General features: G+C 52.5%; 1 protein-coding gene across 1 annotated transcript in view; it reads right to left on the reverse strand.

Annotated features, from left to right (window-relative positions):
• SMAD6 (SMAD family member 6) overlaps positions 1–15,951 on the reverse strand; it is a 73,693-nt gene that overhangs the window by 43,566 nt on the left and 14,176 nt on the right. The window lies entirely within an intron of this gene.

The following is a 15,951-nucleotide window of genomic DNA, read 5'->3' on the forward strand; positions in this document are numbered from 1 at the left end:
AAGGGTATTAACTGCTTAGAGCTGCTCCTGGCACTATTGACTAAAAGCCAGGCTAGGGCCTCCACAGCTGAAAGAGGCTCTTCCCCACCCTCGACCTCTGCCCTCGGCTCTGCACCCCTTCAGCTTCCTGGGCTGTCTGCAGGGACTAAGAGAGAGTGGAGGCTGCTTCCCTCTCCCAGAGGCAGGGCGACTGGAACGGGCCAAATGGCTTCCAGCGTTTTCCCCTAGCCATGCCCAGAACCCAGTTCCAAACCAAAGAGTTACAAAAGCCTTTAAACTCCACACTCAGTACCTCAGGGTGAGGTCAGCCAAAACCTGCATTTCCAAGCACAGTGCTTTTATACTTTGAAAACAGCCAAATGTGAACTGGCCACTTCTGAGGGTCAGAGCTCCCGGAAGAGCCTTGGGCCTCCTGGCTGCAGGCACCGATGGCTGCCTCCCCAGCCTCTCCCTCCCTCCCGGCTGTGGAGTCACCTCCCAGTCACTGTGCTGGGCTGCCTTTCCCAGTCCAAATCAGGGGGTCAGGCACAGGAGACCTGTCCTCCACTCAGCCACTGTGCGCCCCTAGGCAAGTGTTCCGCCCTCTCAGGTCTGCGAAATGAAGAAAGAGTTCCCTGAGGTAAGGACTCAGCTCTCCTCCAAAACACCCATCCCGCAGTCTATGTGGACATCAGCCTCTGAGCCAGACAGGACCTCGCCAGGTCTGCCGATCCCGTTTTCTCCACTGCTTTCCTCTTTACAGACAGGAAACTGACACCCAAAGGCTAAGGCTACTTGCCCAAGACATCACATGTGTTTCAGTAGGACAAATTCCCACTTGACTATCTTAGGGAATGTCATGGGACAGAGGCAATGTTTCTGGGAGTCCAGGAGAGATAAATTCTCCACTTTGCAACTCTTCCCCTGAAACATGGCCCCCAACACCGCGCATCCAGACCATTAAAGCCCTATGCATACATAGCCAATATATAAAAATAAATTGTATTTCTATACACTAGCAATACATAATTAGAAAATGTTTTAAAAATACCATTTACAATAACACCAAGAAGCACAAACTGTGTAACTGTGTAGGTACAAATTTAACAATAATGTTATAAGATCTATATATTGAAAATCACAAATCACTGATAAGAGAAATCGAAGACCTAAATGTATGGAGAGATATATCATGTTCGTTGACTAGAAGATTCAATATTGTCAAAACGATAATTCTGCCCAAATTGGTCCATAGATTCAATGCAATCCCAATCAAAATTCCAGCAGGTCTTTTTGTAAAAATCAACAGGCGACTATAAAATTTGTATGAAAATACAAATGGCCTAGAATAGGCAAAACAAATTTGAAAACAAACAAAATTGGATGACTCACATTACCTTATTTGAAAACTTACTTTAATGAACTATAGCAATCAAGACAGTGAGGTACTGGTAAAAGGACAGACACATAGACAATGAATAAGAATAGGAGTCCAGAAAAAGAATCACACATATATAATCAGTTGAATTTATTTTACTTATTTTTATTTTTTGTAGAATGGGGTCTCATTATGTTGCCGAGGCTGGTCTAGAATTCTTGGCCTCAAGCGATCCTCCCATCTTGGCCTCCTAAAGTGCTCCAATTACAGGCCTGAGCCACTGCACCCAGCCTATAATCAGTTGATTTTTAGATAAAAGTAATTCAAAAGAGAAAGGGTAGTCTTTTCAACAGATGGTACTAGAACAACCTCTATATGCAAAAAAAAATGAATAAATAAGGAACCTAGACCCATAGTCACACCTCATATAAAAATTAACTCAACATGGACTATAAACTTAAATGTAAAACTGAAAATTATAAAACTTCTAGAAGAAAACATAGAAGAAAATCTTTGCAACCTTGGGTTTGGCAGAGTTCTTCATACGACTGACACAAGAAGCATGAAAAGAAACAACCGATAAACTGCAAAATTAAAACCTTCAAAAACACTCCATTAAAAAAATAAAAAGACAAGCCACAGACTGGGAGAAAATATTTGCAAACACGTATCTTTTAAATGGCTGATAACCAGAATACATAAAGAACTCTCAAAATTCAATAATGAGAAAACAAACAACCCGATATAAAAAAAAAAAATCTGCAAAGATGTGAACACCAAAGAAGATACACAGAAGCAATGATTATGAAAAGATGGTCAACATGGAAAGATGGTCAACACCGTTAATCACTAAGAACGTGCCGCCCCCTCCTGCCTCTCCTGCCACAGTGATCCTGGAATCTCTGGAGTGACAAAAAATAAAAATAAAAATAAATAAATAATAAACAAATAAAACCACAATGAGATACCACCACACATCTATTAGAATAACTAAAATAAAAACAAACTGGCCATACCAAGTACTGGTGAGGTTGTGGAGTAACTACAACTCTCATACACTGCTGTTGGGATTGCAAAATGGTACAACCACTTTGGAAAAGAGTTTGGCAGCTTTTTATAAAGTTAAACGTGGCTTTAACCATATACTCAGCAATTCTACTCCCAGGTATTTCCTCAAGTGAATTGAAAATTTTGTTCTCACAAAAACCAGAACACAAATGTCTGTAGCCAAGAAACATGGAAATAACCCAAATGTCCATCCATGCAACAACACAGATGAATCTCAAAGCAGTACACTGAGTTAAGAAAAAAGGTACAAAAGCCTACATTTGTGGGATGTTCTGGAAAAGGCAAAACTACAGAAACAGAAATCAGATCAGTGATTGCCAGCAGCTGGGGTCTGGGGTAGGGGCTGACTACAAAGACTCACCAAGGAACCCTTTAGGGGATGAAAATGCTCTGTATCTTGATTGGGTGATAACAGATACCGAACTGTCAAAATTCATGCAACAGTACACCCTAAAAAATTTTTATAGCATGTGGATTGTATCTTAACAAACCAAAACAAACAACAACAACGAACCCTATGCAGCTTCATAAGAACCCATTTTCTTTCTCCAACTAGTCTGTGAACTCACTGATAGAATGCACAGGCTGTTCTGGCCCAGACAGGTGAAGTGCCTTATTCGGGGACCCAAGATCTGGAGTCAGATGATCTGGGTTCAAACTCCAGCTCTGCCACTTACTAGCTTCTTGCCCCTGGCATTTTACTTCTCCCCTCTGAGCCTCCGTTTTCTCTTCTGTAAAGTGGAGGTAAGTAATAACAGAACTTACTTTGTTGGTAGGACAAAATGAGCTTAAGGAATAAGAAACATAGCAAAGTGTTGTTTTGTACTCGAATTTTAGCCATCATTACTACTCCTACTGCGGTTGTCCTTGTTTACTGTGAAAGAGCCAGGACTGAGTTTCAGGAACTACTCCAAACCATGTCCTCCTGCACAAGGCGGGCCATGCCAGCACCAGGGCCACCGGTTTTCTGGTTACACCCCCAAGAGGCAAAGGCAGACACGTCTTGCCCCAAAGTCATTCACAGTCTGGCTGGGTGAGTAGACAGACTCAGTGCAAAGTTAACCCGCTGCAAGGGAGCACAGAGATGAGAGCCACTGAAGGCTCGGAAAAGACAGAGGCCACTGTGGGCTGTGCAATCCCTGAAGTCTTCCTGGAAAAGAAAGGCTTTTAGTGAGCCTCAAGGACAAATCGGATGTAATAAAATCAAAGGAAAGGAGCTCTCAGGAAGGGAGGAACCAGGAGATCCCTCTACCCCTGACTTCTCCCCCATGGCCCAGCCGCCATCCTTCCACCCATCTCTGGCAGAAGGCAGTGGGCAGTCCACATCCTTGGCATTTCCTTCCAAGGAACAGCCCTGTGCCAAGGGGAGGTGCGGGCATGACAGCAGAGAACCCGGGCACCATGCGCCGGCCAGGCACCCACATGTGCACCCGCATCTGGGCATCAGGGTCTGATGGAGGGTTGGCCTGGGATCTTGGGCTTTAACTGCCTCCCCGCCTTTTTTTTCCGTGGACTTGAATTTGGGTTTGTCTGGGGAGTGTTTTCTTAAGCCCTAGTGTTTTTCCTGCAGCCCAGGCCCGCCCCCCTCCTGCCCCTCCTGCTGTCCCTGGCCTGCGCCTGCAGCGGGAGCAGCGGGCCCAGCGAAACGCTGACTGGCCCGGCTGCCTTTGATGCGCACCACCCTCCAGACTTCAATGTCGCTGTGTGCACGGCCCCTTTAATAAGTTATTTCCGTGGAAAACCCTGGTAACTCGGTCGTGAATCAAGCCTATAAACACCTCAAACCCATCAAAGCACCCAAGAAAGGAGGGGGCGGGCCGGTGCAGAAAATCCCTTACGGTAACTCGCACAGTGCTCCCTCACAAGGGCCTGCGATCCGCTGTCAGGAGGGGCCGGCGCCCCCTCACCTGGGGCTCAGCCAGCCCACTGAAAAAATGACGACGTCCCCCAGAAATCCAGGAGCCAAAGCCCCAAAGGACACTGCCTGTCTGTGTGTCCCAAGGACAATCCCGACCCAACTCCCGGCAAGATTTACAGCCCAGAGAGGCAAACCCGGCCGGCTGCTCCCGGGGTACAGGAATGTAATGTTTTGGCTACCGGTGAAAGGCCCAGTTTATTGGAAACACACTTCTTTTCCAATGTTTAGTTTCCTTTCACTCTTTTCTCATTTTTGTTTTTCCCAGAGTGCACTGCCCGGGGCCTGAGGACAGGATATGGAGCTAAAGATCCCGCCTCGGGGGAGCTGGTGGAGGCAGGGGGACGGGACCCAGTCTCGTCTGAGTGGCAAGGACAGCCGCCAGCCCCTCTCAGGGCCCTGTCGGTAAGGGGGTGGAATGAACCAAATCCCCCCAGAGATAATTCTGACTGAAACCCTGTGGTCTTGGGAAACAGCCTGGCAGCGCGTCCGTCTAACGCACGGCCCAGCACGCCACTCCCGGGTTTGCGCCCGAGAGAAGTATGACCCTGTGTCCACTAACAGGCTGGTACAGGAATATTTACTGTCACATCAGGAGCAGGAGCCCAAAGCTGGGAACGGTCTGTAAGTGGGAAGCACCGGTAGGAGAAAGGACACGTTAGACTAGCAGACTCGTGGCACAGAACCTTTCCCACGGTGAGAATTTGCCATCCACAGTTCCACGCACGGCGTGGACGGACCGCACACGTATGTGCCTCCACGCGCATCAGCTTCAAAACCATAAACCATGGCGTGAGAAGTCGGGATAGACCTCAGTGACCCGCGGGCAGTGGCTGGAAGGGGTCATGAGAGGGGGTTTTGGGGGGCATGCTCTGTTTCTTTATGTGGGCTGTAGTTACACAAGAATGTTCTTTGTGAAAACTGTTCACTTGTGATGTGTGCACTTTTCTGTACATGTTATACATCATAAAAAGTTTACATTAAACAAAAAACTCTACATTGTGGGCCATACAGACCTAGTCTCGAAGGCCACAGTCCTCCATCTGTCAATCAAAAGTAGTTCGAGGATGTCCACCCCTGGCCTACCACAGAGAAGTCTCGCCCTCCCCGAAGTGGCATTCAAGGCTCTCCCTGTGGGCCTCATTTCTTACCGCCCTGCCAGGATCACTCCCCATGCCCAGAACAAGCGTCCTCACGTCCCCTTGCCTTTGCCCAACAGTCCCCTAGGCTGGGATGCCCTTTCCCCTCATGGCCTGGTGAAATCCTCCTCCTCCAAGCCCAGCTCCGACCCCAGCCTCGGCGGCAGCTTCCTGCCAGCCCACGCCGCCAACGAGGAAACAGCATTTGCGCGGCCTCGCTAGGAAGGGATTCTTTCCCCCGGTCCTTCCTATTAGATTCTACATTTCCTGAGAAGGCCCTGCCTTCTGAGTATCTTCTCCTCCTCACGCAACCACCTGATTCCCAATTCACTTAGTTCCCATTCACTGAAAATTAAATGTGTGCCAAGCACACTGCGATCTGTCCATACGTGATCTTTATGATGCCCCAAGAGCCGCTGCCGAGCCCCCCATTCAGAGGAAAGAAACGCGGCTGCAGCAAAGGGCAGCTAAGCGGGGTGGATGGCGGGTCTGTCTGCCCCAAGGCCTGGGCTCTTCACCCTGCCTTCTTGGGTCCCCAGCATTCCTCGGTCAGCTCTACCTTTCACTCCACACCCCACCTCCAGGTCTACAAGCAGGCCGTGGCAGAGCCCTGCGGCCCTTTTTAATTATTGGTAAAGCTGTTCAGACCCAAGGGAGGCATCGAGGCACAGAGGGTGCCAGGGCTCAGGCGGGGCCAGCCTAGCTCTCCCGGGCACTCACAGAACACCCACCGTCCTGCCTGAGACAGACGAGACAATGTCCTGACGCAGGAGGTGGGCAGAGGCTCAGCTTCACCTGAGTGTCTCTAAGTAAATGTCACTTTAGCCACCCAGACTCAGTTTCCTCATCTGAAAACGGGATATTTCAACACCGGCTTCACCAGGCTGCAGCAAGAATCTGACACGTAAGCCCCTGGTGACACTCAGAGGGGCGGGCAGACATAACCTCTCAGTGCTCTCGCACGGCGAGCCCCCAGGACACAGACTGCAGCTGACGGGGCCAGCGCCAGGGCAGCTCACAAATGGAACAGGCTGTCTTAGGACACCTCGTGCGCCCAGGCCCAGAAGCACACGCAGAGGGCCCAGACACAGAAAGGACTCCTGTCGTAAGGGGAAGATGGCCTCGGTGCTCTGGGTCCCTTCCAGGTCCATCTAGACCTGGGTCCTTAACCAGACTGCATGTTCGAATCATCTAGGGAACAAACAAAAAAACAAAACCCAATGCCCAGTCCAGCCCCAGGCATTTCTAGGATGGCGTTTGAGCTTCTCGAAAACCCTTCAAGGGACTGAGGTACAAAGAAGGTTAAGAACCAATGAGTTAGACCAAGTGACCCATTTTACAGATGGGCAGGCCATGTGGAAGCAGTTTCAGACTACCAAGAGATGTGGGACAGAATCGGGACAAAGACCTGGGTCTCCTGGCCTCCTGGCTGTGGGGGGCACTACCTTTAGACTTGGAGGAAGGCCCTGGGGCCCTCTCTGGCCTTCGTCCTGTGAGGGAGAAGGCAGGCAGCAGAGACACTGCCAGGCGGCCAGGTGGAAAGAGATGGGGGCTGTCTACTGAAGAGCCTGGGCACCCCCTCCATCGTCCTCGGCTCCTGTCTCAGCTCAAACACCAGCAGTAGCCCCAGAGATCCCACCCCCAGCCCCCCAACCCAAGTCAGAGTCTCCCTGGGCCTGAGACGGACACTGTGAGCTGAGACAGTCCGGGGATGTGGGGAAGCCACAGCCTCTCTGCGAAATCTGTTCTGTTCTGCTTTGAACCCTCGGAGGGGGGCAAGGGGAGTGCACCCCTCTGTGAATCACAAACACAATCCCAACAGCTACTGCGTGCCAGGCCCTGAGCTGGGCGCTGGGAAGGGGAGCCTCAGGCCCTGCCCTCAGAGTCAAGCTCCCAACCCCATTCCCAACATCTGCCCTCAGGGAGCAGCTTGGGGTCCTCCCTTCGGAAGCAGTGCTCCCTCTTCTCCAGCCATCCTGCAGGGTAGGCCTGGGATGGACCCCGCACATCCCTCAGGCCCAGCAGCCTCCTCGGTCTGCAGGGCAGACGTGCGGTTTCAGAAGACCGCACAAGCCGCTGAGTGGAGGGCCAGGACCGGACACCTGGGCCGGGGACCCCTTGAGTGCCAGACACGAGGCAGTGGACAGCAGGGCTGAGGAAGGGGAGCGGAGACAGGCCGCAGGTCGGGGAGAGCCAGCCCCGGGACGCCCTGGGCACATGCACCCTGAGGGGCTGCGTGGCAGCCTGTCTGCGGAGGTGCCCGCTGGGCGCCCCATTTCACCTCATTCCGCCAAAGAGGCCGGAGCCAGAACAACTGTGCCCCACCCCGGTCCCTCTTCCAGTGATCCTCACTGGCCACATCCGCCCAGCAAAACCCCTCACCTCAGCTGCCTCCCGCGGCTACTGAGACACCAAATGGTGTCCCCAGCCCAGCCCGGCCTGGCCCCTCCTGATTTCAGGCTGTGTGACGGAGCCAGCTTCCTCTCCCTCCGCCCCGCCTGGCACGGAAGGCCCGACAGCCCAGCCTCTCCCCGCTCTGTCCAGCACTGGCACTACCCCGGCCAACTCAAAGGGATCAAAATGACTTCCAGGCCCCTATCTGTGAGCTCCCACCTCTCCTTTTAAAGATCAATTAAAGCCTTGGCAATGACTCACCTTGCCATCTGGGACAGTCACTTTGATGTCCACTCCAGGCATAAGACCTCTGTTTCTCCAAACCTAGGAACCGCTACCACTCGGTGGGGGTGGGGGTGGGGTCCCTCCCTCAGGCCAGGGCAGCCCTGCTTCGCATTAGTGCCAGCCTCGAGGCCTTGCCCTCTGGTGGGAGGGTGCCAGGCCCCGACTGGGGGCATGGGGAACTGGCCCGTGAGTATCAGGAATTCTTTCCACAAAGGGCAACTGGAAAAGCAATGCTTCCCTTGGTGGCCAAGGGCCAAGGAGGGAAAATGTTTAATATAAAAACATCTGACAAAGTGCCTTCAGGATATATTTTCTGCATCAAAGAAGTAGCTCTTGGCAACAGCCACTCTACCCTGACAAGGAAACTTTCGAGCGCGGCTCCCGATTGTTACAGACGCCTGTGGAAAGCACGCCAGTGGCGACAGGAGGAGGGCGGGCTGTGGGGCCCCGCAGACAGATGGTTATGATTAGGCTGGATGTGACCAAATGCATTTTCTGGAATTCCAGGTCTCCTCAGAAAACCTGCCGGTTCCCCCGACGATGCAGGCCACTGAGGTGCGGTGAGGGGTCGGGGCCGTCTGCCACCAGCTTGGAGCTGAGCAGCCCTGGAGGTGCTCGACACCCCTCACCCCGCACCTCCTCTCAGAAGCCCACCCACCCACCATCTCCCTGCTTGTTCATTCATTCACCCACCAACCAGCCCACGAGAGCCACTCAGGGGCCTGGCTGACAGTTCATGCTGCATCTTGGGTACCAGAGACACAGAAGCCCCAGAAGCTCGAAGACCATGTTTGAGTCCCCAATCTTCCAGGGACAAAGAAGATGCCTCATCAGACACCGGGGAACCCAACAGTGCCAGACTGCCTGGGTTGCAGTCCCAGTTCTACTGCTTTCTAGCTGGGTAACCTTAGGCAAGTTACTTAACCTCTGTGAGCCTTACTTACTTCTTCCTTTAATTTGGCTAATAAAAGTGGCTACCTCACAGAATTGTTGGGAGTATGCCATAAATAAATATGGCAGAGCTCTGTGCTAGCTGTGGTTATCAAATATGTCTGATGATCTGTCTGTATTTCTATATGCTCTCTGGGGATCTCTTTGCCTTAGGCAAAAATTCACTCACTCATTCATTGATTCCACAGTGACCCCCTGCTAAGGGCTACACCCAGTGCTGGATGCCAAACAAGGTCCTTCGGGACCAAGTATTTCCCACGGTTCCCTGGCCCCCATGACCATAATCCCTGTTCCAGCTCATTCCTCCAGTGTTCAAGACAACCCCTCTAAACTCCTCTTTCTCCATTCCCCCATCTCTCACAAACTCTTAGAACATACAGTGCTACTGCAGGCCTCCTTGCCTTTGCACAAGCTATTCCTTCCACCTGACAAAAAATCTATAGCCTGTTGTCTTCTTGGTAAACTCTTACTCATCCTACAAAACCCAACTCTAAATCACCTTCTCCATTAAGCTTTCCCTGAAGACGCCCATTCCCACTCCAACATAGTCCCTTGTCTTGACTCTGCGCTAGCACTTAGACTTAGCCACATCTCTAAAGCAGCACTTAGCACAGTCATTCACTATTCTTTGCTTGCTGTCTGCCTCTTCCAGACCATCAGCACCTACAGGGGAAGGTCCAGGCTTTCTCCATTTTGTATCACCCACCACTGGTATGCAGTAGGTTCTTAATAAATATTCAATACATTGACTTGTCACTAAAAACCCTACAGTCCTCCGGGCGTGGTGGCTCACACCTGTAATCCCAGCACTCTGGGAGGCCAAGGCGGGAAGACTGTTTGAGCTCAGGAGTTCGAGACCAGCCTGAGCAAGAGCGAGACCCCGTCTCTACTAAAAATAGAAAGAAATTAGCTGAACAACTAAAAACATATATAGAAAAAACTAGCCGGGCATGGTGGCACATGCCTGTAGTCCCAGCTACTCGGGAGGCTGAGGCAGTAGGAGGATCACTTGAGCCCAGGAGTTTGAGGTTGCTGTGAGCGAGGCTAACGCCACGGCACTCTAGCCCGGGCAACATAGGTGAGACTCTGTCTCAAAAAAAAAAAAAAAAGCCTACAGTCAAGAATCACAACGGCCCTGAGGTCCTTTGTCAGGGGCCCCAGGGAGTCTAAAAGCTGTGTGACCTCCAGTGAGTCAGTTGCGCTCTCTGGGCCTTGGGTTCTTCATCAGTCCCGTGCACCCCAACTCAAGTGTCCAAGCTTCTGTACCCTGGGATGAGGGGGGTCCAGGAAACCAATACCCTCCCTCTGCACAGCTTTGTGCCAGGCCACAGTTGCGATGATAAAAGAAGCGAAGATGCCCCAGGTCAGAAGCCCTAGCTCTCTGGCCACCCCCCAAAGCCCTGGAGCCCACAGCCAATAACACAGCGGCACCTAGGAGGTCTCTGAGATCAGTGACCAGCGGCCCCAAAGTACAGCTGAGCAAACTGAGACTCGAGAAGCAGGGATCTGTCTGCGGTCACACAGCAGGGAAAGGGCAAAGCCAGGCCTAGAACCCACTCTGGCGCACCGCCCATCACCCCACACTGCCTCTTGGCAGACCCAGGCTGGCTGGACACCCTCCTCAACTGCCTGGTCCCCAGGGACTGCGGCAGTCACCCCTGTTACTCCTGCCCTCTGCCCCTCATCCCTCTGCCCTAGCCCAGGAAGAAGGGGTCCCGCTGTGAGATACTCAGGAGGTTTTAAGGTGGGAAGATTTTTTTTTTCCTTCTCTTTGGCTGATCAAAGCTAAAAAGACACGTGGCAAGGGCCGGAGGTGGTAGGGCACACTGGCGACGTTGCGATGGGAGCCGAGTGTCCCTCCCTCACCCTGCCCAGGGGAGGAGAGGAGGTTGGCGCCATTTCTGAATTAGAAACAGCAGGCTGGTCCTGGCCAGACTCAGCGTCAGTCTGGCAGCCTGTCCCCCACCCCTACGCTGGGGCCTGACCTCCGAGGATAGGCAGAGCGAGCACGGGCCACACCCAAGAGCCACCTCTTAAACCCACGAGGACTGATCTAGGTTCGAGTCTGATTGTATCAGGGCACCATTCGCCCCAAGCTTTAGGTGAAACGTCCTTCAGGCTCTCCAAAGCCAAATGAAACCCTCTTGTATCCCCTGCCCTCCCGCTCTCCCTTCCAAACCACTCAGCATGCAGCACCCCCAGACCCAGGCAATGAACGGCGCCACGTGGCAGCAATGTTTCCCAGGCCCCATCACCAGTCGTGATCAGTTTGTGAAAATTCACTAAGCTGGACACTTACATGTGCACTGTGTATAGTTCAGTAGAAAGGTTTCAAAAACTCTTACCTAAGCCCTGGCCTTCCCCTGCCTCATCTCCCACCAACGTCAGTGCTTTGCTTCCCAATCCCTCCAAACTCCTTTGGTCTCTCAACATCAAGCTCGTTTCACACCTCCAGGCCTTTGCACGTGCTACTCCTTCTACCTGGAATGCTCCAAACCCTGCTCTTGTGGTAGACTTCCACTCATCCTATAAAACCCAACCTAGGTATCACCTCTCTCAGGAAGTCTTCCAGGACTGCCTTCCTACCCCGCCAAGAATGCATCACTAATCCCTTCTTTCTCTGGAATGCCTCTTGTTTCTTTTTGTATCTTTACCTGTCTGTGTACCTTGAGGGCAGAGATGATGTAATGTTCATCTCTGTGCCCCCAGTCCAGGCACAGTACCTGGAATACTTTAATGGCCACACCCACCACATGCAACTGTGCCAGGTCTTGGCTAATTCACAGGCATCACCTCATTTAACCTTCACCACAAGGGACATGCTGTTATCATTCCCATTTTACAGATAAGAAAACTGAGGGACAAAGCAATTAAGTGGCTCACCCAAGGTCACACAACTAATAAATGGCAGAGCTGGGGCTTGAACCCAGTGGTGCAGAGCCCACGACGACTGTAGGGGCTCTGTGCACACTGACTCGACTGAACTGAGTACCTAGGCAAATGGAGCTCCAGAGTCTGCGTTGGACGAGGGTGTCTAACAAGAACATGCTTGGGCCTACGACCAAGGATGCTGCAGGAGCCACACTACACACACACTCCTCGCCCAGCTGCCGTAGCACCGACAGGGCAACTCGAGGGTCCGCTGAGAGGAACGGGCAAAAGGACAGGCACAGTTCCTACCAGGTGGCAGTGGGCAAGCAGCGTGGACCCACCTAGGTGGCCACCTGGCTCCACCTGCTTATGCTTGCTGTGTGGCCCTCAGACAGTCTTCTAACCTCTCTGAGCCTCCATTCCCAAACTGCCAAGCTATAGAATGCAAGAATCTATGGAATGATCTGTGCCCTCAGGGAGTTTACACTCTGGTTCGTGGAGGAAAAGCATCTACATCCAGTTCAGCCCCCAACTCCTTCCCTGGGCTTTCTCTTTGGCAAAGTGGGGGGCCTGCCCCCACTCACGTAGCTCTGAAGAAACCAGCATGCTGTGAGGACTGAGATACCAGCATATCCAGCCAAGATCACCAGAAAGGACTTGCCCGATTCCCACGATGGGCAGCATACATCATGCCGCCTTGCATACAGCAGGTGCTTAATAAAGCACTTGAACAGTTATCCAACAGACACTAGAATAAGATGCCAGAAGGGAGCCACTGGTCCTCCAGAAGCCGGTGCCCCACGCCCCGCCCCACAGCACGGGTAGGCAGCCCCACCACCTCAGGCTCCCGCCAAGTGACCCAGAGCCCACCCAGCCCCGCCTGACTGGGGCTCCTTCCCTCACCAAGGCATAAAGCTCCTCGTGTCATGCTCATTCTGTTCTTCTAGGCTAGAGTAGGAGGTGGCAGGAGACCCTGCCCTCGATTCCCAGCCTACCTCAGAACCGCCATCCCCACATGGCCCCTCATACTGCAATTCTTTCAATTACAGCATAGTCTACTTTTAAGTTGCAAAGGAAAGGGTTCTACCAGCCACTCACACTTTAGTATGAAATTCTTTATGAGCGCCTCTTGCTTTCCTCTCAAACTAAACTGAAATCAAGGGACTGGGAAAGGAATGGAAATGTTGCAGACAAGAGAATGGCTTGAGGGGGCCTTGACAGTCAGGGGACAGCAGCCCAGGCCCTGTGTTAGGCCAGGAAACCAGAGTGCCAGAGTTCTGAAGGCACCCGAAAAGGGACCTCTGGTTTTTCAACCTTTCCCAAATCCTACTGAAGACTCCAGGTGCAAGGGTCTTCAGATTTGGTAAAATCTCCACATTCCAACACCCCGGAGTGTGCTTGCTGAAGTCACCTCCTTGCTCTGAGCTTCGGTTTGTGGTCTGTTTAGTGGGGGGCACATCTTCAAATTTGGAGGTAGTGTAGAGAGCAGACACGAGTGTCTTGTCAACTAACTATTCAGAGAGCTGAAACAAGATTTTCCTGCTGCCCTCGCCCTGCCCACCCATGCGTCCTTGCCTGCCTCGGCCTGGGACCGAGTCTCAAAATCCCCACCATTCCCCAAAGTGGCCTCAACAACAGGACAGGAAAGTAAAGCAGAGACCTTGGAGTTGGATAAAAATAGACAGCTCCAGGCCAGGCACGGGGATTGTCATTTTGCGAGACAAATAAGGGTGGTCTCCATCCTGGGGCTGCAGACACCCTGCTGCCTGTCCCCAGACACTGCCATGAACCAGGCTCCCAGGGTCAGCGGCCCCTCGGGAGCAGGGGCAGGGAGGGGTTAGGCAGCTGGCTGGTGTGATCTCTGAGTGGTCTGCTAGGTGTGCCCAGCGGAGGTCTGGATGAGCACAGGGCCCTGTGCCCTTGCTAGCCTCTCAACCCCACCCTGGGCCATAAATCAAGACAGGCTGCCCCCAGGCTCCTTTGACAGGTGGACTTTGCCCCCATCAGGGTCTGGCTCAGGGAGGGGGATGGGGACCCTTGCTGTGGACCACTGGGCAGGGCCCTCCGGGTAAGAGCTGGGCAGTCATGCTGCCCAATCTCACACCCCAAGCCTGTCACTTCCAACCGGGGCAGGTGGCCCAGCGATGAGCCTCAGTTTCCTCATTTGTAAGATGGGGAGAATCGTACCTGCCTCACCGGGTTGTAGTAGAGAGTCAATGAAATGGGAAATGCTGGCACTCAGTGAAGTGGCTGGCATGTCATGAGCATCAGTCAACGTCAACTGCCGCCATCATCAGCACCATCATTATCATCTGTCCTTGAACATCAAAGGCCCTGGCCTGGCTCAGCACACTGTGTCCACCTCTGCCCCTCTCACCTTTCTGACATCACCTCCCACCCTGCCCTCCTGCACAACCTTGCGTTCCATCTTTGCAGGATGACTCAAGCCTTCATCATCCACCGAGACCTGTCACCCGTCTGAGCATTCCTCCCCCACCCCAAGGCCTCCCTTCCTGAGCATATCCTCCAGCGAGACAGCCAGCACAGCCCCAAGTCTGCGAGCTCCAGTAGGCAGGGGGCAGCTCTAACCCATAGAGTAAGCTTGAAAATATGAACAGTGAGTCCCCCAAGGGGAAGCGACACACATCACCCCTGGAAGGAGCCAGGATGACCATAAAGGGGAACTCCACTCACCTACTGAGCCTGCCCAGAACTCAGACCAAAGCCCATCAAGACCTCATTCAATCTCCTTGCCAGAGGAAATCCCACATTTCCTCCCCAAATCCTTCAGCCCCCCTTAGAATTCCAAGCCACTGGATGCAAAACTGTCTCATGAGAGCCACACAAGCCTCATCCACAGTAAAGAGCAGCAGGGACCTTCTCACTGTCTAGTACCAAAGACTCCGCTCTGGGACATTCTAGGCAGAAATCCCAAATATAGGCCCATTGGGCCCCAAAGCCAGCAAAACCTAATGGTCTGGGATGGCGGAGGGGGTATGTCTCTGGAGACCTCCCAGCGTCGAGAGGGTGCTCTCCCCTAGGAACCAGAGTGGTGGGGAGGGGCCTCCTGCAGGTGGTCTGGGGTCTGCTTCCAACCCGAGCCAGGCCCTCTCTGGGATGACTGGGATCAAATGAGACCGTGTCCGCAAACACCCTGAAACTGTAAGGCAGTTAGGTACACACACGTACAAAAGTTTCCATTAACAACAGGGGGAGAGGGGATGTCAAAAAAATTCCCTATCCTTCCAGACAACCAGTGCCAGTGCAGCCCATCTAAATCAAACACGCTCCGAGGGTTGACAATAACACAGAATCATAAATTCAGAAATACTTTTAAGCCCCTTCTTTCAAAATTATATGTGGCTTCCATCCACATAGGTACAGAGGAAAAAGAATGGATTGAAATATTAACTTGTGTCCATCCGTCTGGGTCTTTGCAGGAAAGAGATTATAACCAAATAGGGTCAAAACACAAAGAGAAGAGAAGGGAGTGGCCCAAACAGAGGGGCCACCAGAGATCAGAAAGCAGACTGGAGTAGGACCCAGGAGACCCGGACCCAGTACCAGCTGGGCCATGAGCACGCCACGGGGTCCTCGTGTGGCCAGTCTCACCCTGCTTCTGCCTCCGAGCTCCCCATCTTTGAAAGCGCCATACTGTCGCGGGCTCCCAGGGTTGTGGTGACAATAGGGAGTGGGTGGGGAAGGACTCATGGCCAGGCAGCTGTGAGCAGCCAGCACTGTCACCTTAGAGTCATGGGGAGAGTATGACAAGAATGACAGAACTTTGTGGGAAACACATTTAACAAAGGTACATTCAACCCTTGCAGAACAGTGGGGGACAGAACAGTACTGAGGGGCGTAGACCCTGGAGATAAGCCTTGCCACCGTGTGACCCTGGGCAAGTCACTTGACCTCTCAGTTTCCCCAGCCCAGGGGCTGAAGACAGGGCCTGGCCCAGAGTAAACACTCAA

The sequence above is a fragment of the Propithecus coquereli genome, unplaced genomic scaffold, assembly GCF_000956105.1.
Source record: "Propithecus coquereli isolate 6110/MARCELLA unplaced genomic scaffold, Pcoq_1.0 Scaffold955, whole genome shotgun sequence".
NCBI classification, from domain to species: domain Eukaryota; kingdom Metazoa; phylum Chordata; class Mammalia; order Primates; family Indriidae; genus Propithecus; species Propithecus coquereli.